Source organism: Gossypium arboreum, chromosome 2 (genome assembly GCF_025698485.1).
Source record: "Gossypium arboreum isolate Shixiya-1 chromosome 2, ASM2569848v2, whole genome shotgun sequence".
NCBI classification, from domain to species: Eukaryota; Viridiplantae; Streptophyta; class Magnoliopsida; order Malvales; family Malvaceae; genus Gossypium; species Gossypium arboreum.
In genome coordinates this window covers 112,107,414-112,122,916 of record NC_069071.1, presented here as the reverse complement: position 1 = coordinate 112,122,916, position 15,503 = coordinate 112,107,414, and the positions used below count along the sequence as shown (strand labels likewise).

Here is a 15,503-nt window from a genome sequence, read left to right as displayed (position 1 = left end):
ACAATTTTAAAATGCATTAATTTATGTGGGTAAAAAGTTTCATAGAAACATTGAAAAGAAAGAATTAGCTTCGATTATATATAGATAATTATTTTTTCGACCAAGTGTTTTTATAAGATAATAGTAATTTTCATTTTAATATATATATATATATATATATTATAATGTTAATAATTTTACGTTCTCACAACTCGTTATAATAAGTATCTTTCAAAATAAAATATTTTCAATGAACTCTGCTAAGTTTACTTGTGTACATAAACAATTTGCAAACTGAAAGTGTTATCAATGTATGCTTCCAGTGCAATTACTAGGTCACGACTTTAAACCAATTTGACGTATGAGTCATACATGGAGTATTAATTTGTTGTATATTGACATGTTTGAAAATTTCTTAATATAATGACTTTGGTTGATAACATAACTATTACCATGTTTCTTAATTTTAATATCTATTTTTTTTTATAAATAAACAATGAAGTTAAATTAAATTAAATTGTTCGAAAGCACCTCTAACTTTATCTTGTTATAGATAGGGGTGTCTTTCATCTTAAACTTACTTAAGCCAAATAGTCGGCAACTAGATTAACCTCCCTAGGAACATACCTAATCCACCACTGTCCTTCAGTTCTCATAATTTGTTAGACCCTCTTGAGTACTGTGATTCTTGAATCCACCATCATATTATCTTGTAAGGCTTTGACCACCTCAGGATTATCGGTCTGAATCATAGCTTTTTTAAAACAATTGCTAAGAAAAATAAGTATACCATCCAAAATACCCCATAGTTCAGCCTAAAAAACTGTGCATTTTCCTAGGTAGTGATTATACCCTAAGATCCAATTCCCATTCTGATCACGCAACATTCCACTAATAGAAGCACTACCAAAACCTCTATCCACTGCACTATTAGTGAATAAGTGTACCCACTTACCTGTCAAGGGTGCTAAAGTATAAAAAGTATGTTCATTTTGCTTGTATTCATTATGACTTAACTCATACTATTGTGCCCAACTATAGGAAACTTTAAAAATCTCAAGAGCATTTCAAGTAATACCTTGGAGGATAAACAAATTCCTATTCTTTCAGATGCGCCAAGCAATTAGCCCAAACAGACAAAACCAAATTATCCCTCATCCAAGCAACCTCGTGTGACAACAAAGGCTAGAAGTTAACCAATCTTGTAAAGTCCCAGAAAAAAAACTTGTGTTGTTGATCAATTGGGACAATATGCATCTACACTTCCTTCGTTGCCGAACAGTCTTGAAGCAAATGAATAGTATCCTCTATTTCATGTCCGCATAATGGGCAAGAGCTATTATGCCCAATTCCCTGCCGAGTACACTTCGCATTAGTAAGTAGCCTTTGCTTAGATACTAACCAAAGGAAAAATTGGACTTTTTGCGGCCTCCGGTATTTCCATGTGTTCTTCCAATAGTCATCTCTAGAATTCCAAGAATTTTCCTTTAAAGACCAAAAGACGCTTCGAATAGAAAAGGACCCTGACGTCACACATGTCCAAATAACCCTATCCAATCCCAATGAAGGGTGAGGAGGTGGAATACTTACTATTTGCTTGACCACATCCTCTGACGGCCAGATGCTAAAAAGGTCAAGATTCCAAGTTCTATCAATGTAACCATTTCACTAAGAGGGCAATCCAAATTAAGATTAGCATGAGCAGGAATTTGCATTATCAAAGGATCTATTATGAGAATCCATGAATCCTTCCAACAATGAATGCTATTACCATTTCCTACTGACCAAGCTAAATTATCTAAAAAATAAGGGTCATACTTTAGAAAGGGTCTTCCAAATATGTGAGCATTTACTACGAGCTATCTGGTAATTGCTCTTTCAAACCATACTTTGCTCTAAGGACTTGTACCCATAAAGCACTGTCCTTGGATACCAAATTAAACCCAATCTTCATAAGAAACAAGGTGTTTTGGTCTCTCAAATGTCGAATTCCAAGGCCACCACGAGATTAAGGTTGACAGGTGGAGTCCCACCCAACTAATGTCATCTTCATATGTCCTCCAGAATTGCCTAACCATTTGTTCAATCTCTGGACAGACTCCCTTAGGTATCATCATAGGCTGCATAAAATAATTGGGAATTGAAAGAAGGGTAGATTGAGCCAAAGTAACTCTACCAGCTATGGACAATTGTCTTGCTTCCCAACTTTGTAACTTGCACCTCACCTTTTCCACCACAAAGCTCAAAGTGTTATTAGTGACTTTTTTGTGGAAGAGAGGCACCCCCAAATAAGAGCCAAGATTTTGAACTTCTTGAAACTTAAACAACTCACTAATCTGATTGCTTAAGTCACCCCCAACTCCACTAGAAATGTAACAACCCGATTTTGGGCCTAGTCGGAACAGTGGTTTCGGGACCACTATTTCGAGGCCAGAGAAAATTATTTTAGTATTATTTTATGTGTTATAATATGATTTTATAAGTGCATGTTAATTTTGGTATATTAATTTTAGCGATTTCTAGTCCAATTTCGAAAAAGGACTAAATCGCGTAAAAAGTAAAAGTTGTGTTTTAATACCTAAAGGTGTTAAATTTCCTTGTATCTTAAATTGGGGGTCTTTAAAGTGAAATTAGGCCATTGAAAGTGTGATGGCCGGCCATGGGAGACAAAATAGTTGAAAAGTCAAAATTAGACAAAATAGTTTTATTATTAACAAAAAAAAAAAGCTATCATTTTTCTCTTCCCCTTCACCGAAATATGCAGCAAAGAAAGGGTTTTGAAGCTGGAAAATTTCAGCAACATATTTCCCTTGCTTGTAAGTGATTTTAATGTCTTTGCTTGATGATTTTTGTATTTTTTGAACCCCTAAAGCATAAGCTTTCATAAGAGGGGATTATTTTGCCAAATGATGAAGAGTCTAGGGTTTTACCATGAGAGTAAATGTGTTGTTTACTGTGTTTTTATGGAAGATTATGAGTCCTAGTTGTCTAATAAACAACTTTTGTGAAAGAAATTGCATGAAAATACCTTAAAAAGGGCTAAATTGCTAAGTTGTAAAATGAGTTGTAAATGTGTAAAATAGTTGAAATTATGAGTTGCTATAGCTATGAAAATGGTTCATCTAGACTCGAGGAGTAAAGAAATGTGATAAAAATTAATTTACGAGCATTGGGGCAAAAGTGCAAATATGCAAAAGTTTAGGGGTCAAAATGAAAATTTGTAAAAATATGATTTTTAGACCCATATGAATATTGTGACTGATTGGTAGGCTAAATGTGATGTTATAGATGACGAAAATTGAGACTTGGACCTAGAACGGAAAGAAATCGATTTATGGACGAGTATGTCCTTTTTACCTTTGTGGTATCGAGGTAAGTTCGTATGTAAACAATACCATGCTATACACGTATTTAAATGTTATCATTACATGAATTGTACAGATATTAATGTGTATGTTATTAATAGAAATATGATAAGACAAAGCCTTAATAGACGAGGAAAAATCTCGTTTGAACCTTAGGAATAGAATAGGATACGAGTGACATGTCACTAGGAATTATGAGTCTAGATGACTAGCTTGAGAGTGAGCATTGAAATGTCATGAGATATGAGGTAGCTTTAGCTACAATTGAGGCACTTATGTGCAAAGGCTTTTCCGAGTATCCAATTAGTATTCCAAGTGTTCAACGGGCAATCCAAGGAAAGAGTTGATGATGGTCCTAATGAGGTAAGTCATTGGTGAGTATGCACTCAAGTTATGTTACGAGTTGTGCAAGTATGTATACTAATCCTATGAGAATGCCTTGATATGTGATGATCTATGATGCATAATATGTGTTCTTACCATGATGGATAAAATGGTGTTGCATTAATATTATGAACAATGACCATGAATGAGTAACTTAGCATTGACAGATTTGAGTTACTGCAGTAGTGTAACTTTTAAAATACACTAAAAATAGTGAAAATGAGTTAGAGGCAGAATAAAATATGGGATTAAATCTTAATGAGCCTATTTTCACATGAAAGAAATAGAGGAAGAAAAAGAATTTTATATTGTGTGATATTTAAATTCTTGTGAAACAGGGTCTGAATGAATTTGAGATCCCCTATTCTGATTTTATAAATTCACCGTAAATTGTAAAAAAATTATTAAGAGTCATACCTTACCTGCATTGATTCCTTATTGAGTCTCTTTTTAAGGGAAACAAACGGCATGGTCATTGGAATTCTGTACATGGAGAAATTCGATTAAGTAGTGCACAGGGTCGAGTAGTCATACCCTAAAACAGGGAAACTTTAACTAATAAAATGTACTAAATGGCTTGACCAAAAATTCTAGAAAAAAATTAGTAAGTAGAAATATGAGTTTAGTTTCAAGAGAAATAGACGAGAACATTATTCGAATCCTGTACTATGAGATAATTGAACTTTAGTGCAGAAGGGTTGAAACTGTCAGACAGTGAATCAGGAGCAAACTTGAGGAATAAACTGTACTAATTGGCTAAGTAAAAAATTCTGGAAATTTTATGAAAGAAAGATAAATGAGTCTAGTTTCAGGTAAAATTAACAGAACTTAATTTGGAGTTTCGTAGCTCCAGATATAAATAATTTAGTGACTGTTGCTCAGGAAGACAGCTTGTAGTGAACTTGAGAATATGTTGTAAACATTGATAAAACAAGTTAATGAGTTGCTTATTGTTTTCATATGAACTTACTAAGCGAAAGCTTACCCCCTTCTTTCCCATGTTTTCTAGAGTTTCCAGGTTAGCTCGGGTTGGAGGCCGTCAGAGATATTATCACCCTATCGAGTTAACGTTATCGAAGTAAGTAAACTCAAGTGATTCGAGTCTATGGCATGTATAGGGTTTTAATGTGAGTATGTAATATTATGATTTAGCCAAAGGCATTGGCTTGTTATTAAGGTAGTATTAGTCATGTAAATTGGCCTATGTCGGCTAATGACGTTATGGGCCCATATGATTATTCTTATGCATGTATGTTATTATCTCTTGTGATGTGGCTTACAACATGTATGCCTAGAGATTGAATTGAGATTCATTGATGAGCTAGTAACTAATGCAGGATTAAGTGATTGGTAAATAGTTAATAATGCTTCATGAATGGTTTGTGATGTAATGATAGTTATGTCTAGTATGTGGTAATGATATGGGAAAATTCTATAATATTTATTGCATAAGAAAATAACTTGAGCATAACATGTTTGTAGATGTTTAAGAGCTCATTTATGCCACGTTGTATGTTATTGGATAAGTATGTATCTATGCATGTGGTGTGAGAGTGACAAAAGGCTTGATAATTAGCCTATTTCTGGCCACACGGCCTGAGCACATGGGCGTGTGAAGCCTTAACGCAAGAGATTTTTCTAAGTTTTTCATGAGTTCTCGATTGGGTCCTGAATCGCCCCGAATGCATGTATTGGGCCTCGTAAGCTCGCATAAGGGACAGATTGCATGTGAAAAGAAAAGTTTTTAATTATTTGAGATTTCATGGCCCTGTTTAGTATGAAAGTGTTAGTAAAAGTCAGGTAGCACCTCGAATCCCGTCCCGACGTCGGATGCGGGCGAGGGGTGTTACAAGAAAAGAAAATGTTGTTTTTCCGTGTACTAATCCTATGTCCAAAATAACCACATAAGTGTTCTAAAATACTTTTAAGTAATCGAGCTTACTCCAATTCTGTTTTGCAAAAAATTACCAAATCATCTGCAAAGAAAAGATGAGAAAATACAGGTCTCGATCATGATAACCGGATAAGACACCACTTGCCAGTAAGGGTAAGCGTTCGATAGAATCGAGTGAAAGAATTTCGAGTTAATCGAGTGAAAGAATTTCGAGTTAATCGAGTGAAAGAATTTCGAGTTAATCGAGTTGAAAAGTCATATTTTATCATCCTAATTCAGTTTGAAATTCTTTCGAATCGAATCGAGTGAAATGAAATTTGAGTTAAATTAAAAAATTAAACATGTCAAATTAAAATCTTGTTACAATAACTAATTCCAAGTTAAAGCACATAAATTTGAAGCCATATATATTTGAAAATTTCTTCAAAGATAAATAATAAAAAATACTTTAGTATGATAAACTTGAATCATTAATTAACTTATTTAGGTCCCCATAATTCATATTCTAGTGATTTTTACTTTTTTTAACTTTATATATTTATTAATTTTTTTGAAATTTTATAATTTTTAAAAATAAAAATTTTGGAATTTTATAACTATTTTGAATTTTAAAAAGTATTTTGAATTTTTGAAAATTATTTTGAATTATTTTGTAATTATTGTTGAGAGAGACCAATTTACTCATTTTTAAACTTCGCAGGGACCAAAAGGGTATTTATACCAATCTGTTATTCAAATTGTAAAATTCAACTCGATTTGAACTGGAAACTTGAATTACTTGTTCGAGTTGACTCGAACAATTTGAATAACTTGATTCGATTAACTCAAAATTAAAAAAAAATTAATTTTTTTGAATCGAATTGAATTTTGCTCACCCCTATTTGCCAGAATCTATTTCAGAACAAATACTATATCATAGCCATTTTATGCATAACACGAAAAGATATGGAGATAGATGACAACCCTATCTAATCCCTCTAACTGGCTTAAATTTCTGAGTGGGAACTCCGTTCCATAAAATTTACAGAGTGGAAAAATAGATTACAGACATAATTACTCTCAAGAGAAAATTCGGTATACCAACAGCCTAAAAGGAAGCATCAATAACTTCCTAGTCCACTCTATCATAAGTTTTCTCCAAGTCAATTTTAATCGCCATCCATTTCCTACCCTTACACTTGCCTTTCATTGAGTGGATAACTTCCTGCACTATGATTATATTATCAGAAATATTACGCTCAACAATGAACATTGCCTACTCCTGCGTAATGAAATTAGGACAAAATAAATTGAAACGGTCGACAATAACTTTCATGACCAATTTGTAAAGGACAGAGCAGAGACTAGAAGGATGAAACTGTGTCAAGCTTTCCGGATTAACTATCTTAAGAATGATAACAATCAAAGTATTATCCAGATCTAGATCTATGGCATTGCTACAAATACCCTTTTAACCCACTCACAAACAACATTACTGGCTGGTTGCACACATACGCATTAAAAAAAATGAATTTATAAAACTATTTTTAAAGCTCGATTTTACTATAAGCATATAGTACCACCTGTGATATTTATAGTTTCAATGGAACACGAAGTATTGCAAAGGGTCGAACCCAAAGGGAGAGGTGATTGAGCGATAACTAGCATACACGATAGAGTCTAAGTGGTTACTAATACAATTTTATAGTACAACATTTTATGACATAGTAAGGTAGCAAGAAAGTTAAATATGCTACTCTAAGGGCTAAATTGTAAATAATGTAAAACTAAGGGACTATCCAACAAAGAACTAATAGGGGTTGATTAACTTCTATGTTGTTCACTGAACCTCAAAGAAAGGGACTTAAATCGCATCAATTCCTAAGTGGCTCAATTTTATCTTCCAATCTCAATTTTACCGACTTAGACGAATTCGGTTCAATTTATCTTTCGATCTCATCGGTTAATCCGGAACTAATGAATGGGTGCGTGACAAGATTACCTTCCAGTCTCACTAGCCTAGATGTTCCCTTAGGGGCGTCACTTCCAAAGGTTCTTAATTCTATTCGATTTTTCCAATTTATTACGATTTAGTCCTTTGTCCAAAGATTTTAGTTTACCCACATCTCCATCAACCAACCTCTTTTGAGGTTTAGCTACTCATGCTCAAAGTGACAGAATTAAACATGGAAATGGAAAATAAGGCAGCCCACGAGATGCCAAATTAAACCTAATTTTCATAAGAAACAAGTTGTTTTGGTCTCTCAAATGCCGAATTCCAAGGCCACAACGAGACCAAGGTTGACAGGTGGAGTCCCACCCAACTAATGTCATCTTCATATGTCTTCTAGAATTGCCTGACCATTTGTTCAATCTCTGCACAAACTCCCTTAGGTATCACCATAGGCTGGATAAAATAATTGGGAATTGAAAGAAGGACAGATTGAGCTAAAGTAACTCTACTAGCTATGGACAATTGTCTTGCTTTCCAACTTTGTAACTTGTGCCTCGCCTTTTCCACCACAAAGCTCAAAGTGTTATTTGTGACCTTTTTGTGGAAAAGAGGCACCCTCAAATAAGAGCCAAGATTCTGAACTTTTTGAAACCCAAACAACTCACTAATCCGATCGCTTAAGTCACCCCTGATGCAATCGTTGAGAGCACCAAAAATATCCTATCCTTATAAAATAATGAAAATAACAAAACTAATAGTACAAGGGAAGTAGGGTCAAATCCTCAGGGACCAAATTTGCACAATTGCTTATTCCTCGAAATCCTAGACGGAATCATGCCCAAGAAAAACTGCGTACCTAGAAAAGAAAAAAGAAAAATAGAATTAAAAGTTTTGATAAAATAAAAACAGAATTAAAATTTTTGATTGAAATTTCAAAAATTAAAATAATAGAGATAAATAGAGTTGAGGAAAAAATTCTTATAGAGAGATTCCAGCCTCCGGTTGTCTCGATCCGCCTTAGGTTCAATCCTCGACTTTTAGGTGATCATTCTCAAACAGAATAAGCCAGTTATAGTGGAAGAGGACGCTTACGACTACCAACTCCAAGAATTTAGACTTACGATTTAGCAGAACCTGACTCTAGCCAACAATCGCTTTGTGGGACTATCTTATGCTAGATCATCACTTTTCAATGGTGAATCCCATGCTATTTTGTCTCTTGGGCTCGCCAACCTCCGACGCAGTAAACTAACGAACCGACTGCGCAACATTATCAAAACATACAAAGCGACCGTTCCTTGTACACATTGAAAATATCACTTTTTAAGGGACATGGACGGAAGCGTTAGCCCCGTAATACGGAGAAACAATGAATACTCGTCGAGAAAGCTGAGTACGGATTCTAAGCCTCATGAACCCTTTTGGGAATTTCTGACAACCTTTTGCTAGATAAGTTTAGTGGCTTATGATTTTTGGGGAAAAAGAAATAAATATAATGGAAATAGAATTTTTATTGAAAATATGGAAAGAACAAAAGACTAAACTTTATAAGGGAGAGAGTGTTTACAGAAAAGAGATGTCAAATTTGTGTCACTGCATCCCCTATTTAAAATACTAAGAAACCTAGTCTATTCCATATTAAATTCTAAAAGATGAATACAAATAAATAAAGATAATTAAAGATAAATAAAGATAAATGTTAAATCTAAATCTAAATAATAATCTTTAATAATTATCTTAATATAATTAAAAAATAAATAGAGCCTTGTGCTATAAAATCTCTTCTTTTGCATTTTTGCTCCCAAAATCTTCCACACATTGCATTTTTGGCACCACTTCTCTCCTACTTCGCATGTTGGCCCAATTTAACTTTAAATTCACGCTTTTAGCCCTTAAATTTCCTTTTGTCTTCAATTTAGTCCTTGTAAGTGATGCGGTCGTTGAGAGCACCAAAAATAACCTATTCCCTGTAAAATAATAAAAATAGAAAAAGAATAGTAAAGGGAAAGTAGGGTCGAATCCTCAGGGACCGGATTATACGAATGCTTGTTTCTCGAAATCCTGGGCAGTATTGTGCCCAAGAAAACCTGTGTTCCTGGAAAAAAATAAAAAAAAATAGATTTTAAGAATTGATTTTGGAAGCGAAAATAATATTAAAACAGATTTTAAAGTTTACTGAAATTATGATTACGAAAATAATAAAAATAATAAAAAGAGTTTTAAGTGAAAAGAAATTCTTATGGGAAAGTTCCAGCCTCCGGTTGTCTCATTCCGCCTTGGGCTCAATCCTTGGCTTTCGGATGATCCTTCTCGACTCGAGTAAGCCAGTTATAGTGGAAGAGGACGCCTACGACCACCAGCTCCAAAGATTAGACTTACGATTTTTAGGGAACCTGACTCTGGCCAGTAATCTATGCTAGATCAACGTTTCTCAATGGCGAATCCCACGCTATTTTGTCTCTTTGGCTTGCCAACCTCTGACGCAGTAAGTTAACGAACCGACAATGCAATCCTTCCAAAACATACAAAGCGGTCGCCTTTGCATATGCTGAAAAGCTTACTTCTTAAGGGCCATGGACAGAAGCGTCGGCCAGAAAAGTGAGAAACGATGAATACTTGGCGAGAAGGCTAAATACGTATTCTAGGCCTCAAGAACCTTTTTGGGAAATATTGACAACTTTTGGCTAGAAGGGTTTTAGTGGCTCATGATAATTGTGGGAAAGAAAATAAATAAAAATATGGAAAAAGAAATTTTATTGAAAAGAAATATGAAAGAACAAAAGACTTTTGGGGGAGAGTGTTTACAGAAAAAGATCCTCCAAATAGAGTCACTTCACCCCCTATTTATAGTGCTAGGGAGATAGTCTAATTGAACTTAAATTCTAAAAATATAATTACATTTAATTAAAGATAAACAAAGATAATTAAAATAAAATCCTAAATTTGAATAATCCTAATAATTATCTTAATATTAATTATCCTAATAGAATAAAAGAAAATAGAGTCTTCCAAAACAAAATCTCTTCTATTTGCTTTTAAGTCCTTGTGCCTTCCATGTTCGCACTTTTGGCACCATATTTGTCCCACATTGCATATTGGCCCATTTAATCTCCAAATTGACGCTTTTTCCATTGAATTTACTTTTCACCTCCAATTTAGTCCCTAAAAGATAAAAAGACATAAATAGCTCAAATTAGTAGGCTCAAGCTCAAAATAAACACATGATTAATATATAAAAACATGTCATTTTAGAGTATTATCAAATTCCCCCCTACTTAGCCCATGCTTGCCCTCAAGTATGGTTCCTATCGACTGTGAAAGCTAGATTCTGCCATAAAAGAAATACCACTCCAAAGTTTCATAAAAATTAGTTAAAAACGCATATGAAAAATAAAGAGACCTCTAAGCTTGCTTTAAGTAAAACGGAAAAAGTATTCCAATTATTTCACACAAAAATTAAGATCGACTTGAGTTATGCCATTTAGGTAAATTACCAAACCTACTAAGACACCTTAATTATTTCTTCCTTTAGTCCCCGAAGTGCAACTTTATTAGTAATTTTTTTTCTTTTTTTTTTAAATTTTATTATTATTTATTTACTTAGTAATATATTAAACCTTTTGACGCCAAGAGAGATGACAATCCAAGCACCCCACCGGTTATTTCATTTCAACATACTCCTAAAATTATTTATTTAGGTTAGCGGAGTTTTACCCAACACGTCACACAACCTTTTGACGCGAAGTAGAATGACAACCCAAGCACCCTACCCGTTGCTTTCGATCGATCACGATTTGAGCCATACTCATAACCTCGGCTAGCGGAGTTTTACTTGTCACGTCATACAACCTTTTGACGTGAAGTAGAATGATGACCCAAGCACCCTACCCCGATTACTCGATCGACCACGATCTAAGTGTACTCATAACCATGGAAAACATTTATTAAAAATTAAACGATATTTAAAATTCTTGAGAACTCAGGAAAGAAAAAAATTTAAGTGTCAAAAATAAGTTTTAATAATCACCTAATAGCCATGAACATTAATTAAGCATGCAATCATTTTAAGTGTTCACTTTATATTAAACTTGATCAATTTTACGAAAAGCAAGATAGAATTAACCCTATTAATCACAATTATTTTTAGCCTAATAAAAATAAAACAATGGAGATGGAATCAATTATGGGAAAAATCATAACTTCCTTAGAAGGTAAGAATCATGCATGAAAGTCAAATAGTAGGCAATTCCTGGTAAAATCTTGGGCATGAAAAGTAGCAGGATATTCTTAAAATAAATAGGCAGAAACGAGCACAAAATAACAGCAACAACAATATGACAGCAAAAATAGCAGATAATAACAGTAACAACGAAGAATGCCTCCCCTCACTTAAAACACATAGTCCTCGATGTGAAAGTAAAAGGAAAACAAATAGGTGGAGAAAAAAAGTTTAGAAAAACTCCCCATGTAGTTACTGGTCGGTTGGCGCTACAGTGGAGAAGAAGATGGCGCGGCGGCAAGAGGTGGAGACAGGGGTGAGTGATGTGTGCAATGTTGGTTCGGCCGGGTTCTCACCATGGTGGCTAAGAAATCGGCGGAGGTGGTGGAGGAGAAAGGAGTCGGCGGTTATGGAGAAATTTGGGGAAAAAAATGTAAGGTTTGGGGGTTTTATTTGCTGAAAAGGGGTGTTTGGCTGCAGGTTTTGGAGATTCTAAGGCTGGAATAGAACTGTTTGACAGCATGGATAGGGTTGTTTTGGTGCACACTTTCTGTCTTTTTTTTTTCTTCGTATTTTCGCTTCATTTCACCTAGATGGAAGAAGAGAAATGTATTAATATTTAACTAAAATAAAATAAAAATAAAAGAAAATAATAAATAATAAAAGAAAAAAATAAATAAAAAAAATAAATAAATAAAAATAAAAAGAAAGATTGGGTTGCCTCCCAACAAGCGCTTGTTTAACGTCGTTAGCTCGACGCCTTGAATGGTTTTAAAGTGGTTCTAATTGAATTTTCTCGACCGTGTGGGCCTGGAAATTCTCGTAAAATGGCTTCAGCCGTTGACCATTGACTGGGAACCGCTTTCCTGATTCTTCACTCTCTATTTCAACTGCGCCATTTGTAAATACTTCAGTCACAATAAAAGGTCCTTGCCACCGAGATCGAAGCTTACCTGGGAATAGCTTTAATACGGAGTTATAAAGCAAAACTCTTTGTCCTACTGAGAAATGCTTTTGAGCTATATTTTTGTCATGAAACATCTTTGTTTTGTCCTTATAAATTCGAGCATTCTTATAGGCATCATTGCGAATTTCCTCCAATTCTTGAATATCCAATTTCCTTGCCTTCCCCGCGGGCTCTAACTCCATGTTACATTGTCGAATAGCCCAATAAGCTTTATGCTCCAACTCTACTGGTAGATGACATGCTTTGCCAAAAACAAGTCGATACGGGGTCATGCCAATTGGTCCCTTATACGCCGTCTGATAGGCCCAAAGCGCGTCATTGAGCCGAAGACTCCAATCCTTACGGTTGGGTCGAACCGTTTTTTCCAAAATTGACTTGATCTCCCTGTTTGAAACCTCTGCTAGGCCGTTCGTTTGGGGATGGTAGGCTGTTGCTATACGATGATGAACCCCATATTTTGATAATAGTGCCTCCATGACCTTGTTGCAAAAGTGGGTACCACGATCACTGATCAAAGCTCGAGGTGTTCCAAACCTAGAAAAAATAGTTCGTTTTAGAAACTCTACAATAGTATTAGCATTATCATTGCGAGTAGGCTTTGCTTCTATCCACTTAGAAACATAGTCTACTGTAAGAAGTATATATACGTTTCCAAACGAAAAAATAAAGGGGCCCATGAAATCAATGCCCCATACATCAAAAATCTCACATACATGAATCGGTGATAGGGGCATTTGATTTCGTCTAGTGATATTACCTGTATGCTGACATTTATCGCAAGACTTACAGAAGTTAAACGCGTCGCGAAAGATTGTAGGCCAATATAGCTCACACTCCAATACCTTGTGAGCTGTCCGCTTATGGCCAAAGTGACCTCCACAAGCTTCTGTGTGACAAAAAATAAGGATAGAGGTTACCTCAGTTTCTGGAACACATCGTCGTATTATCTAATCTGAGCAATGTTTCCACAAGTATGGATCGTCCCATATGTAATACCGAGCTTCTCATCTAAGCTTGTTTTTTACGGATTGAGCTAACTCAGTGGGCAGCGATCCCGTGGTTAAGAGATTAACTATGTCTACATACCACGGATAGTAAGTCTCGGTTGAGAATAAGCTTTCGTCGGGGAACTCATCCTTTATGGGATCATAATCAAATGGAGTTTTTATCCTACTCAAGTGGTCGGCCACCAGGTTTTCACAGCCCTTTTTGTCAAGAATCTCGATGTCAAATTCTTGGAGCAGTAAAATCCACCTAATGAGCCTTGGCTTTGCTTTCTTCTTTGCGATTAAGTACCTAAGAGCTGCATGGTCAGAAAAATAATCACCTTAGATCCCAGTAAATATGATCGAAATTTATCTAAAGCAAACACAATAGCTAAAAGTTTTTTTTCTGTAGTTGTGTAGTTGCTTTGTGCAGCATCTAGGGTCTTTGAGGCGTAACGAGATGACATGAGGCTCTTTCGCTATCTTTTGTCCCAATCGGCTCCCACGCTACGCCGCTTGCATCGCACATAATTTCAAAGGATAGTTCCATCATTGCTTGTACTATAGGGCGGTTACCAACTTTTGCTTAAGTGTATCAAAAGCCTCCTTGCATTTTGAGTCAAACTCAAATTTTTGTCTTTCTGCAACAATTTCGCACAATGGTTCACTATTTTTGAGAAGTTTTTATATAAACGCTCAGTAAAATCTGCATGGCCAAGAAAAGAACGTATCTCTCTAAAGAGAGGGATATGGCAAAGAATTTATAATATCAATTTTGGCCTTATCAACCTCAATTCCCTTAGATGAGACTATATGACCTAGAATCAAACCTTTGTCTACCATAAAATGACACTTTTCATAGTTCAAGACAAGATTAAATTCTATGCACCTGTTCAAAATTATCGTAAGGTTTTCAAGGCATTCAGTAAAACAGTTTCCATACACGGTAAAATCATCCATAAAAACTTCAATAATTTTTTCTACATATTCAGAAAATATACTCATCATGCATCTCTGGAAGGTAGCTGGTGCATTGCAAAGTCTAAATGGCATCCTCCTGTATGCAAACGTGCCGAACGGGCAAGTACAAGTGGTCTTTTCCTGGTCTTCTAGCGCAACAGGGATCTGGAAGAAACCCGAATATCCATCAAGACAACAAAAGTGAGTTTTACCAGCTAAACGTTCAAGCATTTGATCTATGAAAGGAAGAGGGAAATGATCTTTTCTAGTATAAGCGTTCAACTTCACAGAATCGATGCGCATACGCTACCCGATTCGCACTTTCGGACCGTACTAAGTCGCCTCAAGATTTTTCTTTACTGTCACGCCCGTTTTTTTGGGCACGACTTGTACCGGACTTACCTATCTGCTGTCAGAAATGGGGAAAATGATGTCAGCATCCAGCAGCTTAATTATTTCTTTTTTCACCACCTCCATCATATTCGGGTTTAAGCGTCTTTGTGCCTCTCTCCTTGGTTTCGTGTTCTCCTCCAAGTAAATCTTGTGGGTGCATGTCAAAGGGCTTATCCCCTTCAAGTCAGCAATGGTTCAGCCAATCGCCTCCTTATGACTCTTTAGTACCTGGATCAAACTTTCCTCCTTGGGTTTAGAGAGTTTATTTGAAATTATAATGGGTAAGGTATTACCTTTTCCTAAAAATGCATACTTGAGATGCGCGGGAAGTGGTTTCAATTCCAAATCTGGAGCCTGCACAACAGAAGGTAGAAGTTTAGTTTCTGATGGTGATAATAATGTCTTAACTAATTCATAATCATC

The 15,503-nt window shown here is 35.3% G+C and overlaps 1 long non-coding RNA gene across 1 annotated transcript; it reads left to right on the top strand.

The window, feature by feature from the left end:
• Positions 1-2,685: 2,685 nt before the first annotated feature.
• On the top strand, positions 2,686-5,199 carry LOC128284107 (uncharacterized). The gene is made up of 3 exons (XR_008274420.1): positions 2,686-2,795; positions 3,268-3,351; positions 4,738-5,199. It is a non-coding gene; the product is annotated as an uncharacterized LOC128284107 (long non-coding RNA).
• The last annotated feature ends 10,304 nt before the right edge of the window (positions 5,200-15,503 follow it).